Raw genomic sequence first — 10,147 nt, 5'->3', positions numbered from 1 at the left:
CTCGTCCTAATTATCGGCTACCTCGTGATCTGAAAACATGAATTTGAAAATGGTGAGTATAAACCCAGTGAGTGAACAAGGAAGGGAACAAGCAACAATTAGGAAAAATTTAAAATCATGATGCACTTGTTTCAAAACAATGCAATTTAGTTCATTCATATTTAAGACCCCTCCAAACCCTAGAGTTTTTCGCTACATCGAGCATGAATTTCGATGCAGTGAAAACAAAGCAACAAGAGAAACATTTTTCCTCACTCAACAAAAAGCTATCCTGCTAAACTAATAAAATCAACCTAACATTCATGAAAATTCTCAAAGTACAATGTCTCAACTTTCATGTACATCACATCCATAAATCATTGTCCATCCATTTGCTATATCACACATATTTACATATGTATATATATATATATATATATATATATATATGTATATACCCATCATCATCATCTCACCAACCCATCATCATCACCAGCTCATCATCATCATCACCAGCTCATGCGCACTCCCTACTCGCACATGGCTGGGTCATCACCGGGTTATGCGCACTCCCTACTCACACATAACCTGGTCATCCTCGGCTTATGCGCACTCCCTACTCACACATAATCGAGTCAACATAATTACACAACATTATATTCAAGTGTATATGTATATCAACATAATACAACCACATAGAAATCCATAATAACCACATTTCATAACATAAACTTTTTCTCAAAAGCTTGTTCCCAAGGCATTCATTTTCATAAAAAAAAAATTTATAAAATCATTCAAACACTTTGTTCAAAACAGTCATATTCCCAAAACAATTTTAATAGGCAGTCCACTCACAGGTGTCGAAAATCCGAATTCCGGGTGAACTCTGACTAATAGTCCTCAGGCGTAATTCCTTTGCCTTTTCCGGACGTCTCACCACCTTGACAAACAACAAAGTCGAGGAATTTACTATATTGTCCCTAAATTGATATAAATTAATTTTAATTACTAATGCTTGATATGTAAATGCAAAAATATGTCCGATTACCGTTTAATCACGGTATCGATTAAGTTCGACCGATCACCCGATTAATTAGCGATTGTGTCCAAATCACCTCCAAATTAATTCATTTCTCCTCTAATACCTTAATTTACCACATTCATTTAAATAAAGCCAAATTCAGCACTAGAACCCTCACAGTTCCTTATAGAAAAATTTGGTCATTTGGTGCACTAGCATCGAATTTTTTTTCTACATAACCGTTTCACCTTAATTCATCATTTTCCATGCCATTTTCCTAGAAATAAAAACAATCCCCCATTGATATTCAGCCCTCATGGTTCGGCCAACAAGGAACCCTAGAGAAATTGAATATTTCTTTTGTGTTTTTGTTCATAACCATGCTTAACTATCCCTAAACACTAACATAGTCTAAAATCAAATTATTCCAACAACAATTCCTCTTCCATACCCATTTTTTAGAATTGAATTCATCATGATAACTCAATATTCAACCATGGAAATCAAGAACAAAAGCATGGGTAAGCTAGGTATCAAGGAGAATTAAAGAAATTTTAACTTACCTAGCTTGTTTCCTTGATTTCTTCACTTTTTCTTTGAATTTCCACCTAGGTTTTCTTGTTTTTCCTTTTGTTCTTCCTTTTTTCTTGTTGCTGGATGTCTAGGCCGAATATGGTGAGGGAATTGGGGATTTAATGGGCTGATTTCTATAGAAAATAATAAAATAATCAAGCATGCCATGTGTCACATGCTTATTGGCCCAATTTTTAACTTTTTGACTTTTTCTTCTTAATTTTCCACCACAAATATTCTGGTATTTATCCAATCCTACCACAATTAAAATCCCTTGGTCTTGACAAGTGCTGCGCAGAAAATTTTATTGATTTGCCCCCGAGACAAAAAAATTAAGATTTTGCCCTTATACTCCGAAATGTATCGGAATCTCATTATTTCTACTTTTCAACCTAAAATAACACTAATATTGATCAATATTAACCAAATGGGGCAACAATTGTTTAAAAAAATTTTTTGTTTAGTCCTCTAGTGGCAAAATTACCATTTTGCCCTTCTACTCCATAAATATCGGGAATCACAATTTTTCACTACTAAACATCATTTTATACTCCAATAATCATAATTATATTTCATATAATTATTCTTGATCAAATGTGATCAAATCTTGGCTAAAAATCTCCATTTTATCATCAAATGGTAAAATAACCGTTTTGTCCCTAATTGGTCAATTTTCTGATGGACTCCAAACTGGACCTTGAATTCCAAATCACTATTCTAAGCCATTCTGTTGGTTTTAAAATTTTAAAATTTCTCTTAGAATTTCTATTTGAACTAGTTCAAGGCTCGATTTAACTTAGTTGTACCATTCGATACAATATCGTCTTTTAATCGAGCTTGACAGGGTCTCACACCATCAAATTCAGCTTCTTCTCCCTTCCTTTTCTTTCTTTTCTCTTCTTCACCACTCGGCGTTTATTTTCTTTTTCTTTCCTTTCTTCTTTTTCTTTCTTTCCCTCGACTGTTTCTCTATTTTTTCTTTCCTTTGCTCTTTTGCTTTCTTTTTGTTCTCTCTCTCACAACCGACTTTTCTCTTTCCTTTTTCTTCTTCATTTAACCGACTTTGACTTTTTTTTTTCTTTTTTTTCTATCTTTCATATTTATCTTATTCTTTCTTACCAACTTGGCCGGCCCCTACCACCATAAAAAAATGTATTAATTCTTTAATTGGTCTTTCTCTATTTTTTTTATATATATACTTGTATTATTATTTTACTATTTATTTATTTTATTTCTTTCATTTAATTTCACTGCATAATCCTCCAACTTTTATATTTTAAAAATTCGATCCTTCCGATACGTCTAAAAATTCCAATTTTCATCTATCTTCCTTCCTCTATACGTGTACCACCAAAATATCAAAATTGTACTTCAACGCGATATTATCATAATATTTAAATATTTACTTACCCGCGCTGGCTCGACTTAGCAATAGCATGTGGGTCTCATTTATGTCGTTTATCTCCAAAATTCATTCGTACTTCTTCTTCCCCGCTTGGATTAACCATAGGATCCTTTTTCATGACTAATTTAGACATCCGATTAAATATTAATATTTTAATAGTATTTTGTTAGTAAAAATATTATTTTATTTCAAAGTTTTTCACTTGTCTCCTTGGTATCCAAAACACCTTATTATGCCTCAATTGGCATCTGGTAAGCTTTATTAGTCCCCATATCAAAATACAGAGTATTATAGTTATTAGTCAATTTTTGTATAGGATTATGACGGGTAGAATTGTATAGGTGATTAAGTTGCCTTAAGGAGAAATGTCTTTATTTTAAACAATGTAATGTCACTTAGTAGCGTACTTACAAAAGCTTGTTAAATTTTTAAAAGGAAGGCTCTTGAGGGAAGAATTGTCTTTTTTTCAAGCATTGTAATGGCTTGTAATGGTATAGTTGTAAAAGTTCATTAGCTCTTAATAGGGATTAAGGCGAATTGCTGGGCTACCTCACTGATTAAGGTATGTTTGTGGCTAACCATCTAAGGCTTCCCTTATGGCCTGACAATGGCGTATTTATATCCTTGGTCTTTTTATGCTTCTTTTTCAATATTAAGAAAAAATTTCTCCTTTATTTGGAACCAATAGTTGTGTATAAAGCATTTGTTAAGCCCTATGATTTTACTAGTGCATTTCATAAGCTAACTTATGACTATAATTTGTGTTTATCTAGAGATAATCAAGTTCTTGGTTGACTTGTGTGAAAGCATCCACCGAAACGTCCATAGGCTATTGTGTATTTTGAGCCAAGAGGTGTAATATGTAATAGTTGGTGTTAGAACACGAATGAGACATGCTAATGAGAAAGCAAACATGGTGAACACGCGAAATGCACCAAATGACCATTAGAGAATTGACGAGTTAAAGCCCATGACAGCAATAATGAAGGCTTAAATCGTTCTATTTCTGTGAATAAACGAAATTGAAATAGTTCAACGAGAGCTAACTGAGATGATAAACACCTTGAGTGATGAGACTAGACATGTGTTAAGCACTCTCTAAGGTGAGTTTGGAGACTTAAAAGCTTACGTAAATATTTAGTTATTGTTACAAGTAATGATAATGTAAACTCAAGAGATAGAGGGAAAAGAGTTAGAGTGCCAAAGCCCAAGTACTATGAAGGGGCCAGAGATGTGAAAGAGTGGGAGAATTTCCTCTTTGATATCAAATAGTATTTTTGAGCTATTCGCACAAAGTCAGAAGAAGACAAGATGGCAATGGCCATGATATGTCTTGTTGGAGATGTTAAGTGATGGTGGCAGTCAAAATTTGTCGATGGCGAATGCCTCATCAACACTTGGGCTGACCTCAAATGAGAACTAAAGAATTAGTTTTTCCCTCAAAATGTTGAGTATATGCCTTGACGAAAGCTGTGAGAGTTGACACAAACAAGATTTGTACGGACGTTTATGAGGAACTTCTCTACCTTGATACTAGATATTAGGGACATGATTAAAAAAGACAAGTTATTCTGTTTCCTTAAGGGTCTGAAACCATGGGCTAGGGCAGAGCTACATCGACAAAAAGTGCAGGCCATAACTTCAACGATGGCAACTACTGAACGTCTTATTGATTATAGTGATAATTCCCATAAAAGAAAGGATCCTTCGTCAATGAATAATAGCTTTAGCTCTGATAACTCTATGATATAGAGTTATTTGATCTTAATTTTGATAGTAAATTGGCTTAGTTTTTGTAGTAATGCATAAACATTAGTAGATTTTAATTACTTATTTTAAGTTAATTGATTAGGTGAGTCAATCTAATCTTACTTAAATTTATCTTAAATTGGTGTTAATGTGCCTAATATATGTCATTATTGATTAATTTTCTGATTTTATAGGTGTGCAATTAAAAGGGTGAAAAATTGTCAAGTTAAGTGTCATGAGATGCAAACCTTCACTGCATATGTCTCAGTCTTTCAATCATAACTCTCTCTATAGAACTCCAAATGAGGTTACTCTTGTACCATTAGAAAGATAAGTGAAAAATCTATAACTTTTATAATTACCACTTCACCTAGTTCGACCTAGAAAGTGGTCAAAAACCTTGTCAAAATTGAAGCACTATAATAGTCCAAACGAGGCTATGGTGTTGGAAGAGGTAAGCCGTAGCACCCTGACTTAAAAATCACATTTGTTTTGCCAGTTAAATGGCCGAGGCCATGGCCTTGGTGAAAGTAGGCCGTGGCTTACCTAGTCTGATGAAGAAATCCTTGTCGAATCAAACTTTTTTTTTAACTTAATCTCACCCTATTTATGAAACCATTCAGAGGACTTTTGGAGGCATGAAACACAAGATTTAAAGCTAAGATTTAGTCACAAGAAATCATTGAAGAAATGTCTCATTACGCTGAGAAGAAATTGAAAGATTTAAGCGGATTGAAGATCAAGATTTCAACTTTTGAAGTTTCTTTTATATTTTTGTTAATCTTTTATTTTCTTGGTTTGGTTTCAATGTTTAAACTTTATTTGATAATTATGTGTGACATTATGGTGAACTGATTTAGTTATCTAATATTATAATTGAACTTAATACATAGTCTAAATTATTTATCTTAATACGTAGTTTGAATTATTTATCTTTCTTTTGCTTATGTTTAATGGTTTTAAGTTGTTTATTTTATTATGTTCTTAAAGCTTCTAATTGCCTGATCACTAATTAGATTGATCTGAAAACCTAATTGGTCTAGAAACCTAGGTTAAATCTTGACAAAGGAGATTTAAGTAAATCTAGAATAGAATAGTGTATGATCAAATGCACTTAGTTGATTAGGTGGTTTGAATTGTATATAGGGTAGACATACACCTATAAGCCATACATGGCCAAGAGTAGAGTATAAACTTAATAAATCTTTCTCCAATATAATTGGTATAGACATATAGTAAGTTAATTAGGAGAGATATTTTTATAAGAAAGTCAACAAAGACTTGTAAATAATTTAGGACTCTGGGTTAGCAACTTAATCTATTAAATTAAATTAAGAGAGAGAGACAATATTCAGATGATGTATTGAGAGATATCATAATCTTTAGTTTGATAGTTAATTAAATTCTGAAAACAAATTTACTGATAAATTTTAAATTTGTATTTTTTATTTTATTAGTTTTAATTTTAATTGTTTGGATAAAATTAGAGTGTGTTAATTTTAGTACTTAACATTATGAATTAATTCAATTATCTATGGGATCAACATTCTACTTGCCATTATATTTTCTATTTGATACATATACTTGCATGAGTTGAAAATCCAACAACAAGTTTTTGGTGTCGTTACTAGGGAATTGACTTATAATTCTTTCTTATTAATATTAATACCAAGCATTCCTAATCTTACTTCAAACTTTTTCTTTAATTTGCAGATACTTTTGGTCATTGTTTGTGAAAAGCCTAAAATTTGAAAACTGTTTCTTTTGATCCAGAAATCAAAAAGACTTTTCGAAGACTTCAAGGGAAAAATCAACAAGTTTCTGCTCCAAGTAAAACAATGGCTGATCAACAAGGGGAAGATTGTCAAGGTAGTGAGACATCCGGAAAAGACAAAGGAATTACGCCTGAGGGCTATTAGTCCGAGTGCACCCGGAATCTGGATTTTCGATACCGGTGAGTGGATTTGCATTTCAAACTTGTTTTGGGGAATATGAAAGATTCTATCCAACTTGTCTTAGAAAATGTACCTTGGGAACAAGCTTTTAGTAAAATGATTTTATATTGTGAAAATGTGTTATACAATGGTTTATGTGTTATCACAATATAATAAAATGCATGATATGCATTAGATGCTTCTTTGCATGTTGATTTGAACCCGACTATGTACAAGTAGGAGTGCACATAAGCCGTTGCTGACCCGACTATGTGCGAGTAGGAGTGCACATAAGCCGTTGCTGACCCGGCTATGTGTGAGTGGGAGTGTACATAAGACGTTGTTGCCTCCGTAGCGAAGGGGGGGATGCTCCGTGATCTCCCACCCCTTCGCCTAGGAGCTTGGAAGAGGAGGGAAGGGACTGCTTCGTTGCTTCGTGATCCGGAGTGAAGTGCACCTCTTGTCGAGTGAAGGGGGGGGATGCTTCGTGATCTCCCACCCCCTAGTGACAATAGCATAAGCCGTTGCATATGAGATGATGATGATGGGATGATGTGCATGATGATGATGATGGGATGGTGTGCATGTTGATGATGGGTATATGGTTGTAAATGAAAATATGTAAGCATTTGTTTTGTTGAAATTTGGAAGCTTACATGTGTTACATGTTGCTATTGTTATTTTAGCAGGATGACTTGTTTTAAAGGAAAAGGGAGACTTTTTCCTTGATGTTCTGGTTCTCGCTGCAGCAAGAATGAAGTTCGCTGCAGCGAGAAACTTTCTGTCCATTTTGCTAACTTGTGGGTTTTTGCCATATTTCCCATTTCTTTGGTACCATAGTTGAGCATGGATTTTTGTAAAGTGATTTACTCATGTGGGGTTTACATGAGGGGTTTAAAGGAGCTAAAACAATTGCATGGTTTTGAGAAAACGAATGCATCATGATTTCGATAAACATTCCTTATGGTATGCTTGTTCCCTTCTTGTTCACTCACTGAGTATTGTACTCACGTTTTATAAAAAAAAAAAATTCATGTTTTCAGATCAGGTGACTGTTGGACCCTAGATTGAGGAGTCCCCGTAGTGCATCTCCTGGGTATGTATCTGGCATTCGATAGTAATCCTTCTTATTGTAAATGTCTCCACTGGAAGTCATGGGTTCTTTTGTATTGTGAATACAATCTAACAATGTGAATATGTGTATGCAATGTAAATTGCTAAATACATGACTGGTATAGTGCATGTATATTATTATCGATAATGCCATTGTGTTTTGGCTATGTTCACACCCGGGAAAAGGTGTGTGTGTATTCATGATATGATAAATTTGTTAAGCAAAGGTAAATGGATAGGCTTGCTTGGGCTTAGTGAGCTATGCTCATTGAGCTCATGCGCCGGTCATGGCCCGAGAAATTGGGTCGTGACAAAGATACCTAGTCTTTGAGGGAATATGTTGTCCCATTGGGAAAGGTCTCCACTTTAGTATCCAAAGACCGACCATTCAAGCCAACAATTTTAAAATTAAGCCATCAATCATTTAGATGATTCAAACTTCTGTTAAGTTTAGGGGTTTGCCTAATGATGATCTTAATGCCCATATTATGATTTTTTTGAAAATTTGTGACACATTCAATGCTAATGGCATTGCTGATGATGCCATAAGATTAAAGCTTTTCCCTTTCTCATTGAGAGATAAAGCAAAAAATTGGTTAAATTTGCTTCTTACTGGTTCCAATAGTACTTGGGATGATTTGGCTTAGAAATTCTTAGCGAATTTTTCCCACTTACTAAAATAGCAAAAAAAACGGAATGATATCACCTCTTTCATGTAATTTGGTTTTGAATCATTATATGAGGCTTGGGAGAGGTACAAGGATTCGTCAATAAGGTGCCCTCACCATGGGTTACTTAAGTGGTTGTAAGTTCAGACTTTTTATAATGGTTTGTTAGGACTTATTAGAACCACCATTGATGCTGCAGTTGGAGGTGCACTTATGAGTAAATCCATTGATGAGGCCTATGATTTGCTTGGGGAGATGGCTTCTATTGGCTCAATTAGTTTTCGATGATAATAAAACATTTCCATTTATTTGTGTCTAATATCTTTACTTGGGTGTGCAAGAAAATTAATATATGAAATTAATTATTTAACTCTTCAAAGAGTATATCAAAAGAAAAAGAGGGATAAAAATAACAAGATGCAATTGTCTAACAAGGAGGAAGCTTATTGGTGAAACAAGGAAGAATGTTGGTTGACCAAGTTTCAAATTAGAGGAATGGTGAGCTGAAGAGTTTGAGAAACAGAACCAACTTAGTCGACCAAGTCAGTCGGCTAAGTGCACTCTGCCAGAATCTGTAACTTGAAACAGAACCAACTTAGTTGACCAAGTCAGTAGACTAAGAGCTCTTTGTTTGCAAATTGAACCAAAGCACTACAAGATAGATTAACGGCTAGAACTCATCCTTAACTGTTTCTAATGGACATAAAACTGACAAAGTACCATTAGAGTTGCATCTCCTAGTATAAAAGAGTCTTCCAACAATTAGAAACAAGTTTTTGAGAAGACTTGAATGAGATTTGAGCTATAGAGAGTTGAAAAACTAGAATAGCTTGATTGTTGTAGGTTGTGGTTGAGCCTTAGAAAAACCACTTTGGGTTTTAGTTTAGCCCATGAAAAACTAATGTAAAAGGTTTTGGTTGAGCCTTGAAAAGCCATTGTAAAGCTTGGTGAAAGCTTGTGAATTTCACCGGTTCTTAGTGGAATTATTGGAAAATCCTTGGTTGGATAATCAAGGTGGTGGATGTAGGTCTTATACTGAACCATTCTAAATTGCTGTGCATTGTTTACTCTGTTTTTATTTTCTTTACTCTGGAAATTAGTTCCTCATCTTGTCAAGAGCCGATTTCTGCTATTCACCTCCCCTCGAGCACATATAATTGGGACCAACAAGTAGTATCAGAGCTAGTTCCCTGTTATTAAGGCTTAACATCTTTAGGGAGGATCCAAATGGCTCTCCAAAAATTAGTAGTGGTTGAGGGACAATCAACAAACAGACCACCTCTGTTTGATGGCTCTAATTACCCTTAATGGAGCACTAAAATGTCAATTTACATTAGAGCTATAGACTATGAAATGTGGGACATCATAACTGATGGACCTTTTATGCCTTTAACTGTGAATGTGGTGACAAATGAGTTAATGCCCAAGCCAAGGTCTAAATGGACCAAGGCTAAAACTAAGAAAGTTCAAATAAACTTTAAAGCCATCAACACATTTCATTGTTATGAGACCTTGACCTTTATAGACTCGTAAAAGGAAGTATATGCTACATCCCTAATCAGGGGTAATTTCGTCATTTCCTTAGTAAGCCCATAAAAGTAAGATTTTAAAGAATATTGTGGCCTAAGTAGGCTTAAGGCATAAATGGATGATGAAATTAGGGGTAAAATGAAAATGAAACAAAAATTTTTATGATTTTCATGGT

At 34.3% G+C, this 10,147-nt stretch overlaps 1 non-coding gene across 1 annotated transcript; it reads right to left on the bottom strand.

The window, feature by feature from the left end:
- Positions 1–8,463: 8,463 nt before the first annotated feature.
- Positions 8,464–8,567, bottom strand: LOC148764166 (small nucleolar RNA R71). Its single transcript, XR_016024908.1, has one exon. It is a non-coding gene; the product is annotated as a small nucleolar RNA R71 (small nucleolar RNA).
- Between the last annotated feature and the right edge of the window lie 1,580 nt (positions 8,568–10,147).

This window comes from Theobroma cacao, chromosome 2, assembly GCF_053813885.1.
Source record: "Theobroma cacao isolate CCN51 chromosome 2, ASM5381388v1, whole genome shotgun sequence".
Classification (NCBI taxonomy): Eukaryota; Viridiplantae; Streptophyta; class Magnoliopsida; order Malvales; family Malvaceae; genus Theobroma; species Theobroma cacao.
The sequence above is the reverse complement of the archived record's forward strand: the minus strand, read 5'-3'. Positions and strand labels throughout refer to the sequence as shown.